This window comes from Apostichopus japonicus, chromosome 21, assembly GCF_037975245.1.
Source record: "Apostichopus japonicus isolate 1M-3 chromosome 21, ASM3797524v1, whole genome shotgun sequence".
NCBI classification, from domain to species: domain Eukaryota; kingdom Metazoa; phylum Echinodermata; class Holothuroidea; order Aspidochirotida; family Stichopodidae; genus Apostichopus; species Apostichopus japonicus.
This window is the reverse complement of record NC_092581.1, coordinates 16,055,044-16,075,378: the sequence shown is the minus strand read 5'-3', so window position 1 is coordinate 16,075,378 and position 20,335 is coordinate 16,055,044. Positions and strand designations below refer to the sequence as shown.

Below are 20,335 nucleotides of genomic sequence, written 5' to 3'. Positions count from 1 at the left end.
TCTTGTGGTGAATAACAGAGTACCCTGTATGTACCAATGGCAGTGACAAGATAAATTGCCTTTTATCAGTTTGGTGCTCATTATTTTTCAAAACAAACATGTCAACATTTTTAATATGAAATAAACTGCTTGATTTCTCACTAACAATTTCACCTCACCTCACAACAAATAACACTGGCACATGACCCCTGTCTAGTGCAGGGGTTCTTATTATGCAGCCCATGGGCCAAATCTTGCCTGCGAAAAGATTGCAATTGGATTCATGACAAAAACATTGGATCACAATCTACCACTGATCGGGGAATATTCATCTAACCAATGTTTTTCTCGGACCCTTGTAGAAACTTTACAAGAGAGAGCTTATGGTAGACCTACAATAATTCAATACCTTGTGACCATGTAGCACAGCCCTCTCCCTCCCACCCAGTGACTCACAAAGTACCTTTTCCCTAAATTTCTACTTGTAGGATATCAATATATATATAAACTGTTGGGTGGCTTTTGGATGATCTTGTCAGACGTTAAGTAACCAAAGTACCAAATACTAATGGTAACATTTTAATACCATAATATTTATCTTCTTTATAGTGACAATTGGAAATAAGCAAAACAAGCTTATAATATAATTGTGTAAATTGTGTAATGAGATATTGACTGGAGTCACATAATTTCAAAAGTGAAGCGACTAGAACAAGTTTTGTGAAATTTTTGCGCATTGATGTGAAACTCAACTTTTGAGTGAGGATAATCACCGGACTTTTCTCGACAAATGCTATATACAGTACTAATGATAACCCAGTTTAACCTGAACTCAATACTAATGGCTATTAGTATTAGTCATTTAAAGCTCTTACTTCCCCTCCCCCTCCCCCTCCACAAAAACACATTGAAGAAGCTACAGAAATGGGACTATTAATGACGTTAATGGAAATATATTTGCCTATCTGTTCACACCAGTGTCACCGTCATCAACATTGCAAAGGTGTTAAACTGAATAGTCGTTTACAATCGAGAATCAACCGCACCTGAGATCAAACTTTTAAGAGTGTTAAGTGTCGTTAATGCAAGTTTAGTCTTTGTTGACATTGGTTCAAGTATATTCGACCTTTTTGGTTTATTGACCTTTTTTGACCTTTTATAGACCTTTTTTTGTCTTTTCTCATAAGACTGTATCCAGGACATAACTTTGCACTTTTGCATTGGATAGCTCTATCTTCATCTTAACATTTGAGGGAAGGTACAGTATTATCAGCATTTGGCCTTCCAAGGTTTGGAATAATTTTGTCACCAGAAGTAGGCTGCTTTACATTAATTCGAGAATTAATTAAGAAAGAGGTGAAACGGGTTGACCCAGAGGAGGGTCAATACGGGTACAGTACTAAAACATTTATACTAGTTAATAGGCTAGATAGATAGGAAAGTGCAATAGTAGAGTCACGACAGGTAAGTATCATCGCTTGTAAACACAAATATATTCTGTACACTTTTTAACTTGGACTGTGCATTGGTCCTTCTCAACTTGTTGGAATGACTTCAAAGGGAAGGGTAAGAACCTCCCTTAAAAAATATGTAACTTATCATAATAATGATCATCAGAGTTTAGCATTTTGATATTAAGGGGATGGATGGACGGGATATCAATACAGGTGGTCTTTACAGGTGATTGATCATCAAAAATAAAAAATAAAAATTATGATTTAAGGTATGTTTTTCTACTGTGAATAATCAATGAAGATATCAAACTACTGTATGGTACTAAAGTCTATATATAAAGTGAAAGTTTTGTGAAGTTTAGTTGCTCTAGGCAATCCTACTGTATTATGTATGGTTCATGTTCGCAGTCATTTCCGATCAAACGGAAAAGTACATGTTACACAAAGATGGTGTGCAAAAAATCATTAAATGTAGAATGTTAGCGACATTTCACAATGTACGTTTGTCGAAATTTAAGAAGTAAGAACGAATCACCAAGAACTCATAATGTGGCATGGCACACAACAATTCAATGGAGAGTTTGAGATGACAAAATATTAATGCCAAAGTACAGTCTGTATGCATCCATTACACAAAAAACCGATTCCAAGAAATGGCAAAGAAAAAACCATTTTGCAATAAATAGTTGCAATTTTATCCTCATCTTTTGCCATATTGTGTACTTCCTGTAAACTACGCTGCATGTGATTAAAATACACTTCGTATCAAGATTCAAAGTCGACTGTTTCATTCATGCTTTTAAGCCTCAATTTTCAAACTACTTTATACTTTCCAAATTCAACGAAACAATAAACGTTGGAGGAAGTTAGTCAGAAAACAATATGATCGAGTCCTGGAGATACCACAACTAGCAGACTATTTCCACAAGAAATAAGAAGAAAATAAAAAATGAGGATTTTTTTTTTGGTGTGGAAACGTGCAAAAGTAATTTGAAATTTGACTCTCCTGGGGTTTTATCCTCGGAGTATATATACTGATCTATCTTAGAATGGAACCTCAGGTGGCTTCCTGGCACAACCCATGAATGTAGGTGTCCATAATTAGTTAATGATTGATAGGGTTTCCAGGCCTATTTTTATCAATCCTGTAGGGAATTATCCTCTCCTTCTCATCCCTGGCAAATTTATCAGCTTTAGGGCTCAATCAAATTTTTTATAGGTGTAAGTTTCAAGAGATCAAAGGAATATAGCAAAATAAAAAAAAAATTAAAAAATTAAAAGGCAAACAAAAGATTGGAAATGTTTAACCATATTATGGACGAATTTTGTGCTAAAAAAGGCCTTGAAAATATCTTTCAAAAATAAAAGTTTGTACTTTTGAGAATGGTCAGAATTTAATGGAAAGGTTAAATTCTGAATGACAGCTGGATGTTTGTTTTTGATAATTATGTGTTGAAACGTCATTGGTTTGTATTAAAGGTAGGACCTACTATTGAGAAGTGTCATTCAACCTTTTTCAGTCACTGAACTTAATACCCAGGATATTTCTTTTGAAAATTAGCTCGTAATGAGTAAATTCAGTGATGAACATTTTTGTCGATACTGGACTTTCTTTCGGAAACGGGTAAAAGCAAATTCAGAATGATAGTCGTCAGGCTTGTTAACATGAGTATATCCACTGAAAGCTAATTGTTAAACGTGTACTCGGAAGGTTGGGATGTGATTAACCAATTGGTAATCATTCATGCATTTTATTGGTTAGGCTACAGTACTTCTGTAGTCTATTTTTATTGGTTAGGCTACTTCTACCTGTAGTACTTCTACACAGTAACTTTACTAATGGATATTCAATGCTGTTTGTTATTGTGTTGAAATGTACATCAATGCAATATTCCACTGTTATTAAGTGAGGAAACAAATCTACGTGAATTGACTCTTCTTTGATTTCTGGGAGGGGAGAAGGGATGGAGGTGTGTGGAAGGTGTTTATACCCAAATGTATTTTGCTTACTTGTCTCCTCACAGACTCAGCACTCTCACCCTACTGTGGCTTAGTCTGAACTGCATGGTAACCATTAAATAATATACATCCTTTATGACCAGTCAGTTGCCGTCAACACCACCACCCTCTCCCTCCCGCTCCCCTCCCCACCATATTCCTATTCTACCACCCAAAGTGTCTAGGACGAAAGTTTTCCCAGATTTCATTTATCTTTTTGGATATATGCGTTTCATGGTCATTTAATGAGCATACCTCTACAGAAATGTGAAAGTCTGCATATATCAATGACATATTCCAGTCTTTGAATCTAACCTAATTAAATATATTAGGTTAATATATTTTTCTTTTCTTTTTTCATTTTTTTTCTTTAAAAAAAAAAAAAATATTAAGCTCTCAAAACTTGTCCCAAGTCTCTGAGTTAACAGATGGTAGCATAGTCATACCCATTCACCCATTAAGTGGTCATCCCACGTACAAAAACAAAAATAAAATGGGTTTTTAAATTGTCAAATATTGCACACTTGAGAGTTATCAATCAGTAAACAAGAAACAACTATACTATCGATTGCAATTTTTTTTCTTCCTACCTGTCATTTGCTGTATATTACAACATGGAAGGATCGGGTAATGCCAAATAGGCAGATATTTAAAAGAAAAACCATGGAAATATGAACCATAAATTTGTTCGTAATATTTGAAATATCATCGTCCCCAGACGTGGATGTTTTTGCATTGACCCGGGTATTGGAGAGGATATTTCATGCATGAGCTGTAAAAAAATGGAAAAATATATCCCACAATTTTTTAAGCAAAATGCAAAAGTGAAATGGAAAGAAGATGGACAATTCCTTCTTTACAGCAGCTGTTTTGAGTTTATATTGATTTAGTGTGCTCCTCTTACTTGTCTCCACACTACAACTGCACTTTTCGTAAAGCTAAACCTACAGTAATTGCATTTGTATAGCAACTTTCCATCCTTTTTTCATAGGATTTTCTTATTTGATACTCTGTTAAGACATAGAGTCAGTGAAGATAATTTGGTACTCAAATGTTTTGGTAGCATTTCTTCAGCTAGGCTTTATGAAATTTATTTCTCATAAAAATTCAACTTTTGAAAGGTACATAGTAATTACATTTCTATAGCAATTTTCCCCTTTTTGCATAGGATTTGGTTATCTGATACTGTACTTGAGTTAATTCCTTTGACGCTGTAAACTCATATTGTCTCGACCAAGGAAAACAATATTTCATTTTCCTGCTTTATATAGTCATTGCCAATGTCCCATAACAGCTTAAAAACGTTATTGCTTTTTTGCTTCTACAGATAATCCTTGAGGGACTTCACAGCCTATAAATACTCCCTTTTTGATATTTTTGTTTTTTCATTATGTTGAAAAAGTGCAGCTCATTGTTTAAGGATATGCACCACTATACTGTATAGTGCATACATATGTAAATGAAGAGAACCGATGATTGGAAATACAACCTTCATACCGTAGAATACATTGCTCTGGTAAAATCTGAAGCAACACATTCACTTTTAGCTTAAGGCCAACGTCGCTCCTCTGGGAAGCTTTGAGGAAATAAGGTGAATACATCAGAGGAAGCTTTTGAAGACAAAAGTACGTAGCCTGGATTTTGTAGTATTTATGAAAGAAACAGAATTTTCGGGACATGTTAAGTAGAATGTGAATGTTAGCTGTCTAACGGTAGTCGGGCTTAGTTTGGATGTATGTATTTAAAGGCCCTGCTGTATGGGACAAAGGGATTTGTATATACATGTATATGAAAAAATAACGTTGTAGACTAAATATTAATGTGGGCAAATATATTGCATTGAACGAGTTCACTACTGTATCTCTATTTCAGAATTCAGTTGAGACTACAGTATTAGGTATGTATGCATGGTGAAAAACAAATGGGAGAAATTAAGAATATTGTATGCATGATTTATATATCTGCATCTCTAGATGGATGAATGGATGGTGGAATGGACGATGAATAAATGAATGGATGGATGGATGGATGGATGGATGGATGGATGAATGAATGAATAGATGGATGAATGAATGGATAGATGGATGGATGAGGGAATGGATGGAAGCATGGATGGATGAATGGATGGTGGGATGGATTGATGAATGAATAGATGGTAAGATGGATGAATGAATGGATAGATGGATGGATGAGTGAATGGATAGATGGATGGATGGAAGGATGAATGGATGGATGGATGAATGGATGCAGTGAGGAACATTTCTTGACTCCCAATATGGAAGGGGGTAGCGAAATTGATGAGGGAAGAAGGGTGAAGTCATAATTGAAATTTGTAAATTACGTGGTTCAAAGAATTAATCTTACACAAGTTTTACAATTTGTACTATGTACCTGTCAACATTTATAATTTTACCTTCCACCACATAACAACTGCACAATCAATTTAATTGGTATAGAACCAAGGGGTAACCTTAAAGCTCTGACCAGCTCTCCTTCCATGTTTGGCCAAGTTGTGACTTATTCACTCTCCCTCCCCCTTCCCACACCCCTCTCCCTTACTCAAACATCTCATACAAAATATCTCAGAGAACCTTAAATAAATGATCGAGGGTTTCCCATCACAAGTTAATCCTTGTCAAAAACATTCAAACTGAGAATTAGTAACAATATCGGGACTGACATAATTTGTCTACAAACTTGTTATTACTTTTGGCTTTTGGCTGTGAGTGAAATGCTGAGCACAAGTTTATTGATTGCCATTACAGCAGCAACTCTAGTATAATGTGTGTTTACATGTATACATAACAAATGTAATTTGCCTGGGATGACGTCGCGTCCAAACATGTTACTCTCGGGTGTATGCAAGCTATACAAGAAGCTACTGCATAGTTTTGCCTTCAGCTTGTCAAAAGAGTTCTTTGGGGGAATGGTTTGATAGAATTAATTAGATTTAAGTTTCTTCTATGAAGCTGCATCGAAACATGTTACTTTCAAAGTAATTTGCTGCCACATATAATCTGTAATTAAACTACAACTGGGAAATTAATTAGATTTAATTCTGAATTAATTAGATATATATCTAGGTAATGTTGTCGTCGATCAATATGAATATGCAGTAGTCTCCATACGAGCCTGGATGGACTATATTTATCAGACAGACATATCATGAATATGCATACATATATATGTATATATATATTGTAGGTAGAAGTGCATCTCTGTAATACAGTCACTGTAATGACCCTCCCGATTTTTTCATGTTCGAGTAAAAAGTCTCGCTACATGTCATATTTTAGTATAAATATCCACTTATTGATCACCCTCGAAAGTTGAGTGTCTAATTTGCAACATTACTTCTTTTCCGTAAAAAGAATAAGCAAAAAAAAAAACCCAAAAGAAGAAGAAGACGATGAAACCTTCCCTGTCTGGGTTTAAGAACTCTGGAAGTAAATTTGTTTTTGTGTTTGAATACTAATGATATGACTGTACTGTTACAGTGTAGGTACTCTTTACTACAAAATCCCTTCTTTACTCATAATTTGATGTTCAGGAATATATATAGCGGCAGGTGCTCCAGGAGATGTTACAGAAGCTGCTGCGGTCTGCTGTATTCAACCCCAAAAACCTGCCAAACTCTATCTGTGCTTACAGCTTGAGTTGCCACGAGAGTTTTCTCAGAGGTACGGTGTAGGGTTACACTTACAGCTAGACGAAGAAAAGGGAGAGGAGAATCCGTACTTTGTTGTCCATAATTCCAGCCTGCGGGAGGATGCAACCGTTCTAAATGTGTGTGTGTGTGTGTGTGTGTATGTGTACTGTTAAGTTTTGCATGACCAAAAAACATTACACATACATTACATAAATGTAGAAGTCTTGTAACTTTGAACTTGGTATAAATTTCTCCAGTTTGTTTCAAGCTTGTAAAGAGGAATGAATTATCAATCATTTAAGGAGTCTAGAAATCAATTTGTCAGGGCGGAATATTAAATTTTTTTCATACCTTTATGAAAATTTAAGTCAGATTGGTGAATTGGTGATTTGTTGGCTCAGTATTACAGAACGTTAGTTTGTTTTGTATAATATTGAGGAGTATAAGCTCAATTTTAATATGAGCTATAAAATTATGTATTATAATAGGCAGATGAAATATTCAGCAAAATGTTTGCCATGGTCTTCCAGACAAGATAAAAAATTAAAGAGTTTATACAAGTTCTGTAATTGTGTTGTCATTGGCATAATCTATCTACATTATCATACTTTAATAAATTTTAAATATAAGCTATTTTCCATTTTCGATTGATTAAATTAAAAGGCAGTTAAAATTGATTGAAATATTTTGAATGTGACCATGCATAATTAATTGCCTTTAATTATAACCTTTATGCTGTTACATGTTACATGTACTGCATAGGTATACTTCCCTATCATGTATGCTTTACATGTGCCAATGACTAAAGACGTTTTTTTGTGTTTAAGAGTAAATGGGGGTTTGTTTTATTAATCCTAAACATCAAGTGGTCTTAAACACAAAGTATTGAAGTTTTGTGCATCATCACACATACTGTATAAAGTGCATTGATTCACAGCAATGCAATTTGTTTGACTGTTAGTTTAAGCCTCTATCCCTCTCATACAGTCATACTCTCTCTCTCTCTCCACCCATCTCTCCGTCTCTTTCTCTCAATCTGTCGTCTTGATATAGACATTCCGCAGCTGAACAAACAGGTTTGGTTCAGTTCGATTTCTGCTTGCATATATTCATAACGTAATGATGTTTGCAGAAATGGCTTATAATGGGTATAGATTGCTCTACCAGCACCTTTCCTTTACTTGACAGTTAGAAGAGGAGCAAAATCTCACTTGAATATTCAAATTCTAACATGTATGGGTTTCTTGTTTACTACGTGTAAATATCATTTTCATAGAAAATTTTCAGTATAGATAGGATAGGATTTGATGGAGATTTATCATGTAATTGCTTTATGTATATATGTATGTACACAAAAGAAGGGTTATTTATTACATGCAATATTCAACACAACAAATCTAAATTAGAAACTAAAATAAAATATGCCAAAATGCTATTCCATGGCAAAATTTATCTTTTTTTCTGTTATTTCCTGTCTCCCCACAACTTATGCTTCAAATGCCACCGCCTTTATCAACTCGGCCACAGCACCAGTATAACAAAAGTGTAGTTTGTTTCCTTCCGATGGCTTAAGTGCCACAGTTCTAAAGTTAGAAATTTATGTTACTTATCAGAGCTCAAGTATCACAATTAAAGTCCATAGCAAAGCCTTCATATTTTTTTGTAGCAAATGCACCAAAATCTAGCCTTATTTCCACTCCCATGGCAACAACCACTACTGCATTTACAATTAATCAGGAAATGTTTGAAACATTGGTAAGTGCTACCAATCTTGAATAATTCTAGTTCTAAAGTGTCAATGTCATTTCAAAAGAAACTGGCTTGGATGAAAAGTTTTTTCTTGATCGTAAGATTTGATCATGAGAAGGGAGGTCAGTGACCAGCAGGGTCCGTTCATAGAGATCGCACAGGGTTAAAGGTTTACCAGTTCACTCAAGACATGGCAGAGATAGAGAGAGTACTGAGGTTATGAGGAGACAGGTAAGCTCATCACTCACAATTATTCAAACCTGGTAAGTTTTGGGGATATTGGTCATATGGAATGTGACCTAGTTGGTCTTATGGCACCTATCGTACAGTGTTTCCAATTCTTCCTTATATATAACCCAAGGAAGGTATGACAGCTTTGGTATCCCCTCGGTGGTGATTCCCCCACCCCCCCCTCCACCCTCCCCCGCCCTCATCATATGTCTCACCCAGCTGCAGAGCGGAGAGGGAGATACACTCACCATGTTAAGAGCTTGAGGAAAATTCCTGACTTTTGCAATGGAATTGTACCCTTTAAATAATCTAACACAGAGCTCTAGCCTCTTACCTGATCGATCTTAGGTTCATGAATATAGCATTATAAGTCTCCATAACTTGCACATAGGTTTCCAAAAATAATAAACATTACTTGAGAATGCAGGGTGGAAAACTCACTTTGCAACTATAAACATCTCAGTTGGACTTAAAAAAAGAAGTTGGATTCTCCTTTGAGTAATTTACAACCAGATGTGGCCTGAGGACATTAATTTTGTGACATCCAGCATATATACACTCACCCTCTTCCTGTATGTAGGTAGAAGTGCACATATATGTGCTAGTTTGTTTGTAATACATGAGAGTATACAGGTCTATTCTTCTCAGTGTGCAACAACTACTTTGGCAATCAACTTGTTCAACTTCCCAAGTAGCTAAGTAAAATCATGCTCACTTTTGGATATATTCTAGCTTAAAGGTTAATTGTTAATATCTGGGAGCTGTAATTTTATAAATCTGGGATGTCATGATTCCTCTAGGATCGTAAATCTTTTACTTATTTTGTTTATTTTTTTCATATTTTTAAGGCTTTGTAGAAATTGTTAAACAGTTGTTGACACTAAAACCAATGCAGATCTTTATAAGGTCATGTTAAAAACTTCTTTGTTCAGCTTTTGCACCTCTCCCCCCCAAAAAAACATGTCCATTTCAGAATATTACCAACGAATAAATAAACAAAAGAAACGGAAAAAACATGTGACTCATAATCTATGATGTCATGTTTAGATTGATCAAGTCATCAGCTTTGTCTTTAAAGGAACATTAATTACCCTCCAAAATGGAATCAGAATTTACTCAGCTGGTTGGGAAAGTCGTTCGATTTCACCGTTATTTCTGTCACATAGACCGCTGATGACATTTGGGTTGACGTCTCCAGCTTCTTATTACTTCTGCGAAGAAAATGAAGCACTTTTATCGTCATTTAAAGACATATTTGGTTCATAATGCAGACCCAACTGTTGAAGAAAGTATCACTTGACAAACTACGTAAGGGTTAGGGAGTCCAGTTTCCATTTGGGCATGATCCAATCATGGGCAGATCCAACAAATAGCTTTACTACATCCAAGCTAATTATCAGTCCATACATCAGAGATACAGAGATTTTTTAGTGCGCTTGGAATGAAAAAGACAAAAAACAGGAAAAGAAGAGGGTACCGTCAAACTACATGGCCATTGATAATTGGTGCACATAGCCTTGGCTGGATAAATATACCACGGCGAACTCAACCGTTGCGTTTGATCATTAATTTTGTTAAGTCAATAAAATATTATATCTCACATTTCGACATTTTGCACCAAGAGAAGCCCATGCATTGAGTGAGTAATTAATGAATTTTGATTCGAACCTCAAACAATTTTTCCATTCGAGTATTTTTTTTACCTTAGCGTTATAATAGCATGTAACTAATCAGTAATTGAAGTGTTTCAGAATTTTTAACTTTTAATTCATTCTGGTGAAATGAAACTGGAATCGTCAAGGTAATGGATGACCCATACAGGTCACAATGGAGTCACCCAATGAGGTGACCAGTTGCTAATGGTGTGCCAGTGCTAAAATGGCTGTCAGTTCACTCCATAGACACAGTATAGTATATATGACTACTAAGGTTGTGAGGAGACAGGTAAGCAAGGCAAGCGATTCCAATAAATATCCAACTTTGGTATATTTTGGGGATGTACTTCTGGCACCGTCGGAGAGGACAGTTAGCAGACTCACAAAAGGAATCCCCCCCATACCGTATACATGCCTCCAGCATTGACAATTGTCATACAAGTGGTTCTATAATCATATAAGATAGATAATATGGATGAGTGAATTGCCAGGTACATTAATTGAGAGCACATGCAGCCTCTTACAGCTCAGGTAGTGGTGTGAGAGAGAGAGAGAGAGCGAATATACTATTCACACTCGTAATTTTGATAATGACATGCACAAGTAGACTACTTTTGGTGCCTGTAACTGAATTAATGCTGAAAGTGTATCTCGTTATAAACGACTGTCTCAAAATTTGTCGTTAATTGTGATCGATGCGTAAGGAATGGCAATGTTTCGGAGATGATTTTGAGGTAGAGGTAGGTCTTATTATATATGATACACTGCCAAATGTTTCACCAATTTGGGTATAGACTATATCTTGGTACAGTAGTATTAAATAATATTGCAATATATTAGATAGGAAACAGGTTACAAGCATAAGGCACATGTAAATTTAATCCCAAACACTGATTGTGGCATATTCTTTGACTTAAAGGATGATTTTTAGTGGCATTTGCAGTGCAGTCTTTAATGTTCAAGCTAACCCTATTTATATTTAAGACAACAACCTCTATTACCGACGCTGACCTAGCACTGAAATATGAATATATATATATATCCATCGTGTAACAAACTACAATGTTTGGAAGATGAGTTTAATGTTCTATTTCAGTTTATCTGCCCCTCAGAAATATTCATGGATGGTTATCAGTCTATGTCTTGTCATTACACATTCTGTCCTACTTACTGAAGTACCAACCTACTCAGGTCCATGCATGCATCTTCAAACTTTCCTCATGATTTAAGGAATTGAAAAGTGACCCTCAAGTCAGGCAATGTGACACTGGCAAGGGACAATGTGACACCATCGAAGGACAATGTGACACTATCGAAGGACAATGTGACACTATCGAAGGACAATGTGACACTATCGAAGGACAATGTGACACTATCAAGGGACAATGTGACACTACTGAAGGATGACAGAATATTCCAGAATTGCTGCTGTTTATGTTCAAATCCCATCTTGCCTGTTGCCATGCAAGTCTCTTGCTCTTGTAACAGAGCTTCTTTGACTAATTTGCACCAGAATAAGATCTGTTTTACTTTTAAAAGGAAATGCACCACAAGTGAATGATCTGTGATGTCATTATGGGTCTTTCTTTGGCAAAAATTAACCTTCCTTTAAAGTCTCAATGTGTGTTTGCCAAATTTTTAATTCGACCTTTCCAGCTTTAATACTGTCCTAAAAGCTCAGTGAAAATAACACCGTTCCATGCCAATTTTCATATTAATAATCATTAGTTTTATTAAGTTATCTGTCGTTAAACATTTTGAGCTGAATAAAATTTGCCAGATTTTTTAACGATTCCGTAGATTCTACAAACTTCACTCAAAATTTGCAAGCCCCGCCCAACAGATCATGAGCCAATCAAATCTCTCTGTTTTGTTTACGACTGTTAGGCATAGGACTTTCGAGTGGACGATACAAGTATCTATAGGTTACATTTTGTGTAATGAACATGCTGTGATTTTACAGTAAATTGTTCGCACCATAAGGGCAACAGAAAATAAATATCTTTCTTTTGATTGTGACAGCCTTTTCTCCATTAAACCCACCTGGTCAGAGTGCATTTAGAGTAAGAAACATTGAATCTGCTTTGGAAGTTTGTTTTCCGTAATTCATCAGTAAACAAGTATTGATACTTTAACAAGTGGATCCAGGGAAGAGGGAACGGGGGGGGGGGGGGGGAGAGACCTGCGATGGAAGTGGGAATTTGATATTCAAAAGACAAGCCCTGTCAATTTCACCTCTTATATTAAAGCTAGAGTTTATTCTATGCTATAGATCTTGCAAACTGTTCTAACAATTGTCATTCTTCTGCTTCAGGGTGAGACAAAGCCCAAACAGAGACACAAAGTAAGAAAGACAAATATATCAATAGTGATATGAAGTACACAACCATGACGGCCTAGTAATAATCTGTGAATACTTTTCTATTGTTTTCCGTAAAATTAGCGATTTTAATTTTTTCTTTAAATGGTTGTATTGTCAAGGAATTGAATACTACTAAGTAAGAATTTTACTTTTCAGTTACACTAATTGGTAACAAAAGTACAGAAAATTAATTTACAGCTATTTGTAGTAAAAAGAGGGTACAAACCATATATACAGTATAGTATGCGTTAGGTTTGACATGCTTCGTTAAAGAATCAAAACCTCTGTTCTCTTTGTAGAAGACAAATGAGGCCTATACAGTATCATTGAGTGAAAATAAGAGTCGTTTTGTGTGTAAGAAATTTAAGAACTTCATTACAGGAAATGCAGTAGAAGGTTGTGGAGAGGAGGCACACAGCTGTTAGTATGCTTTACATGAAACTGATGGGGAAGAGTCGTTAGTACATAGAAGGACACTTTGGGTGTGGAATGGGAAATCTTATCACTGGATAAAGTAATAAATATATAATTATACATAAGCAATTGGGTGGTGAATAGATGTCAAGCAACATAAATCCATGGATGTAAAAATATGTTACAGCTTGTGGATGTTTTTATTTAGTTAGTTTCCAACATTTAGCACTATTGCTCAGTAGGTCTTGCTCATGTCTTCTGTGAACAGGTTGAATGTTTTGAGGGGACAGGTAGGCTCACAAAATTTCCAAACCTGGTATTAGCTTATCATGTTTGGATAAAAAAAAATTAAAAAATCCCTTACCTTTTTCCAATCAACATATGCATGCCACTCTTCTACGTAAAGCGGGTTTGGTATCAAAGTAAAAGCCTTGCTGTCAATAACAAATTTATTTACTTCATACCTCACTTATCTTTTCTCCTATACACACTCCTTACTACCCTGGCCTAAGAACTGGAAACATTATTGCCCTGCAACCCTCCCCTCCCCCTGCCCCTCTCAGTGACTCTTTCTAAGGTCTTCCAAAATTTACCGGTCAGAAGCTTAACGTTATGGTAAACTAAGTAAATGAGACTTTCATAATTTACGTATAAAACTCTGGGCAAACATTGTTTACACTTTGATTTTATTTTACACTTTGTTGAAGATGTTGTTTGCACTGTTGTTAATTCATATATAACCAGTGGTTTTATCAGGTAGAAAGTCTTTTGTGTTCACAGTTCACACTGAACAATGTTCTACTACTATTAAGTTACAGTAGTTCAGTAAATATGATACCAGTATCCAATGTCTGCTATATTACATTGCTTATCTTTTAAATTTTTATTCTGACACAAGCAACGGCTACCAGCTCTTTGTTCAGGGATAATGATAACAGTGGCGGAGCGTCCATACAGTCAGGGGGGGCGGATGCCCCCCCTGACGGACTCAAATGGACTGCTGGCGCCCTTTTCAGCTTTTTACTACTTTTTACTTATTCACGATTATTGACTTTTTTATTGCGCTCTCATCTACCTATTGACATTTGTCACATTTTGTTGGTGTAATTTTCTAACAAAATGGCAATGACACCTACTTATTCTTCGTTTATCTGTTTTTAAATTTCTGTAAGCTCCGCGCCAACCTGTGGTGGCGCTCCGCTTAGATAGTGTCGAAAGTGCCCCTACAGACCATTCCCTCCCCCTCTGACCAATACCCCTAGCTCCGCCACTGAATGATAATATGGTGTAGTGCTAGGCCGGAGTAATTGAATTGAATTTAAAACTAAATGCATCCATATTTGACAATACTGTGTATTCTCCTTGTTTCTATCGGAACATTCCTGTGGAATGGTAGAACTAACAACCCCTAAGTTAATGTGACTATATGAGAAATGCTCTCTGCTAATGCTGCACATAATTAGGGATTTTCCCTTTACGGATCGATTTCAAGGTTATTACTTGAATGGGAAATCTTTAGAATTAAATAACATTTTGTGTTTAACAGTTTTAGTGGGACGGGACAAAAAGTATGATATATGCTATATGCGAAACTGGAATATTGACATCAGAGTATAGTATGATGTGTGGACATCTCGTTATAGCATTCTCTTCTTTGGGGTGTTTGTACAGGTTATGAGCATAGAATGCTCACCAACCTAAGACATGTGCAGTTTGTATTCCCTCCTGTTGGGACTTGTGAATTCTCGCTTCACAAAACGCTCATGATCGATCACAGATGGTCACAGTCTCGATGACTGGGGTTGATAGTGGATCAAGTTGTTTGGTTTTTGTGCCTTAGGCACCATCTTGGATGACTTTTCTTAAAAATCAACAGCACATTGAAGGGTAGCAGTGTACATTGAAACATACCATTTGCCATACACTGACCAACCCACCATACCCTACCAACCTCAGTTCCCCCTCCCCTTCCCCTCCCCTAAACACTGGTAGATGTAGATGGCGGTAATTTCTATAGCAACAATTGTCTCTCTTCCTCAATGGATCGAGTTGACTGATCCGGCTGCATCAGTAGTTATATAAGTGTGTGTGGGAGCGTAGTGGGAGAGGGAGGGGGGGTTTCAGAAACACATACATGCCTGCCTCCTACTTAGGAAAGTGGGGGGACAGATGCCCACCCTGTATTTCCTCATATCCACTTCCTTATCTCATGACATATTTCCTCATCTTACCCCATAACATTCCATTTTCTCTATCTCCACCCACAATGGTTCGATCATCACCTCAGCCCCCCTCCCCTCCCCCAAATCAACTGCAGCCACAGTAAACAACTCTGGGGGAAATTTCTAATTTCTAATAACAATTGTTTTATATTGCCTGTTTATTTCACCATCAGTTCAGCCTTGGGCAATAAACTATGTTATATAAATATATGTTTTCATTTCCACAGATGGTGGCTGTTTACCTTGTGCTATCGAGCATTGCAGTGGAATTCTCTTCGGATTGCTGGACAAGGAGGCGCCATCCGTAGCGTGCGTTGAGAGACCAGCAGCGACTGGCCAGTCCTCCGAATCAGAAGCTAGTTGCAAGCCATATGGTGTGTTAAAGAGCGTTGAGGAAATTTATGAATAAGTAGCTGTATGAGTCTTTAATCTGTATCTATACCTAACCTTTCTTTGGCCTCTCCTGTCCCCTCAAACCCCTCGGTCCCCTCAATCCCCTTGGTCTCGGTCCCCTCAATCGTCAGTCCTTGTTACCCTTTGTGTATCCTGTGTGTTTGCCTGACTCACCGTTTAACTATAGTATATGGTTGCAAATTTTGCCCAGAGCTCTTGTTTTTGATATCTTTAAAGTATTTCTTGGAAAAAATTGTTTTTAACAGATCTATCTACAGTACAGATCTACCAATCACAGAGGTGGGGGGTGTGCTCGAGTTACAAATATCTTTTAAATTATGTTCAACATCATTCTGTCAAAAATTTGACAGTTGGTTTGTGATCAGAAACACATAGGGATTAGAGGAGTGGGCAAGGGTAAGGGCTGAGTTATTTAATTCCAACATCTTGAAGGCTCCTCTGTGAAGAAATTTACTCTGTTAGCTCAGGTTTTTTGAGCGAAAGATCTACGGTGCCCTGTTTGACCATCAAAGGAGACTGCAAACCCAAGAAAAGAAGGGATAGAGGAGGGAGCTGGTGGGGGGGGATGGGATGGATGGAGCTATTGGGTCCAACTCTTGGCCCCTTGTTAAGGACGGGACTCTGCTGCTTTGGGATTATCTAGTAGGGGTACAACATCCGTGTAACTATGGTCCCCTGCTTTATGGAAGACCATCAAACATACTGTATACTGCCTAGCCTAAGAGATGTTCAAGGCATCATAACTGCTGTCATTCATCTCTATACTTCAAGTAGATATGTTCTAATGGTAGCTAGCTTTACATAGCATCTTGACATATATGCTGCCATGTATCGATTGTGAGCATTGTATTGTTATACATTATAGAATACTGGTGACAAAAAAAAAATGTCCAACTTAGAATGCAAAAGTGTAATATAAGGCTTTATATTAACAAAGTCACGCTGGGGATCATTTTAAAACAGTCATGTCGGTTATGTAAACTGATAACAGCAAATATGATATTAACATATTGTATTTGCTGTATATTAAAGTGACGTCTACGTGATTTTCGAGTCATATGTACATCAGTGTACAAGATTGGAGGTATAATTCTTTTCATGTATTCATAAAGAATAGGTCATACATAATATGCCATAAACCTGTTCAGCGAGCAGTTTTTCCAAGCTTTTAAGAATTTAAAGAGCTTTGCGTACTCCAAAAGTATTGAATATATCTTGCAGCTCGAAACAACACGCGTTAGATTTTTCCACGAATCAAACAATGTATGCATATTGGTTCTAGGAGAGGTTATCAGAGTTTTGGAAGGGTACAACCATACAAGTCTTAACTCAGCGAGAGTGATGCAAAACGCCTGCTTTTCGAAAAAAGATGGCATTTTTTCACCCGGAAATTTGAATAGAAAAATGTACTACAAACATCTTCAATGCTCGAGTATGTGAATTACAACATTAGTAAGGTCATATGTCCTTGGATGAAACAAATCAAAACGAGAAATTTGATCGAACATTGGCGGCATGATGGCTGCTGGAGTATCTGTCTGATATTTAGTGGCACAATTCTTTTTTCTGTGTTTCAATGTTTAAGAAGTTGAAGAACTATGTTGACTGTAAATGGAACCCGGGCTTTTTTGGTTTATCTCATTGAGGATAATCATTTTAACAAGATAATCCAAAAAAAAAATTGTATGAAGGTTTTTGTTTTTGTTGTGGTCGTAAATCGCTGTTTTAGGGGGTATTTAGTCCATGGCTGTCTGACATACAAGATTATCAATAAATAACGAATAAATGTGAAACACATCGATAAACATAGTAAATTTGCAAATAGTGCAAGTTACAAGCTTTTTTATCCGTCTAAATTATATAACCATCAATTTTCTCAACAAAAATAAAGTATTCGTGAGTATGCGTTCTAACTAATCATTGTCGTTGATAAAAAAAGAAATAAAAAATATTGTGTGAATTTTTATTCCAAGTCATTAAAAAAGCAACGAGTTGTGATAAAATCTTTGACACCACCGTAAGTACTTTGAAAGTATTATTTTGGTCCAAAGCATTTTTTTTTATTTCTAATATCATAGAATTGAAATGATAGCAAATTAACCAGCATGTATTTAACCCTGAAGCTCTCACCGATGGGTCAAGGCAGGTTCTCCTTTATTCGCAGGGAGATTCCATCGTTAAACAATGTTATCTCTGAACAATTAGTTCTCTGCACATCTGTAGAAATGATAGTCGGATATGAAGAGAATGGACAGAGCATATTCGTGGTGATATATATCCCTTCTTGTGCTGTCTTGTGAACAAAACATATCTGTATGCTCCGCCTCTGATATTATATTTTCAACTTGTACAGAGCTCCGACTGAAAGAATGTTTCAGAGAGTAAATGAAGGCAAACAAGATTATTGAGGAATTTTACCGTGATCATCTTGAACCTGAAAACCTGAAACTTAAAGACAGTGATTGATGTGTTTACGGATAGCCGTGCTACCAATATAACACTACGTAGTGTGTAGATATATGTCTGTACCACACATAGTTCTATATATCTATGCTGCTTAGCACCCACTCCTGCCCACCTTTACCTATATATGCCTACCTGCACAAAAATTTGTTTAAAAAAAATAATAACACCTTTAATGCAATTGTCTTCTTCATTGAAGGAGGTGAATGGTTAAAATCATGCATTTAATACTACAAGACTATTCAGAAACTAATGTACTTTTGTCATATTTTCTTCAAGCTAATTTGGATAAAATATGGAAAATCATTCCGTCTAGATCTTACCTCGAAGACACTGATTAAATGGACCATCCTGATTGGTACCTCAGTTGATCAATGTAATTTGAAAAGTAATGGATTGCTGTTTTCGGCGAGTGTTGGAATACAAAAGTACGTCAGAGTTCAACATGTATGAACAAATGCTATTAGTCTCTTGTTTTAAGTGAAGCTGGGACATTCCAATTTTCTTTTCTTTTTTTTCCGAATATTTAATGTTCAGTAGTGAAGTTGAACTATGAAGTTGACCTTTGACCTTCATACTTCTAGCGTCACCATCATTTGCGAACTTGATTCCTGTGACATATAAACATGATAAAAAAAATGTATTTTGTTCGTAAAAGTGTTAAGTTTTATGAACGTGTTTACAATGGTAGCACATGTCAGGCATATCCAATCTTTAGGATTTAGGTTTTAAATACAGTCGTGACAGTTTGTAGTAACATATATTTTACAGGTTTAATGTACCAGGCAAGCTCTCTTAGTATTACATGTAACGTACACTGCTTCGTAGCATGTTTGCTGTCTGGAATAACTTACTGGTTCTCTAATACCTGCATCTGTTTCTTCTTTTCAGTGCATCCCCAACTCAACCCATATTGGTTATATATTCAATCTGCCCCTCTTCTTCACACCCCCCCCACCCTCCTTGGCCAATGATCTCCTATAGTTTCTTTACCACAGCTTTCTAATATTCCGTCTCCTTTTTCCTCCACCTTTATGTCAGCCAACCGTTGACATTTTACTGGTGTCATTTTTATCTCAATACATTACATGTATAGAGATATTGTAACAGTAAGTGGGACTTTCTCTTCTCTTAAAAATTTTTCAGCGTCTTCAAACAAAGTTCTTTTTCTCTGGAATTTCCAGAGCAAGAATATATCATATAGACCAACAAAAGTTACTATTTTTTATTCCAGAATTGTATCTCATTCTGTGACTTTTTCACCGATTTATGTCCAAATCGGGCCAATTTGGACTGAAAACATACTTTGTCACACCTGTTTTGCACACGCTCCAAAACTTATGTTTTATGAAAGAGAATAGAATAGAACTGTCTTTCAACAGTGGTATCGTCTAAGATAGGGTCCTATGTATTATATATTTTATTAAAATTTTAAACTTCCATTTGTTGTTTACAGGTAGGTATTAATAAGAATTTTACTACATGTATATGACATTTAATGGCTTTTATTTGCTTTATTTGATGTTTAAATGATTTTTCTTTCTTAAAACAGCACTGAGCTGCCGCCCCTACTTTTAGTAAAAAGGTCCGTTTTTTATGATTAAGCCCCGCCCCTAAGTCTGTTTTGTAGCAGATTGGCTATGACTCATAACAGCTACATGTTAGATATACGAAAATGGCTACCCTCGCGAACAATTTTCTGTATTGCATGCTAATTACATTCTGTACTGCTGAATTCTACGTAA

The 20,335-nt window shown here is 36.3% G+C and overlaps 1 protein-coding gene across 5 annotated transcripts in view; it reads left to right on the top strand.

Annotated features, from left to right (window-relative positions):
- The window catches only part of LOC139962436 (trophoblast glycoprotein-like), a 38,571-nt gene extending 20,639 nt beyond the window's left edge, over positions 1–17,932 (top strand). For 4 of the 5 annotated variants that reach the window (XM_071962377.1, XM_071962376.1, XM_071962374.1 and 1 more), the window contains exon 3: positions 15,941–17,932. The gene's annotated coding sequence lies outside the window, so the exon portion shown is untranslated. Of the gene's footprint in view, positions 1–6,981; positions 8,492–15,940 lie in introns of those variants that run through there. The other variant, XM_071962375.1, reaches the window with a different exon arrangement.
- Positions 17,933–20,335: the final 2,403 nt, after the last annotated feature.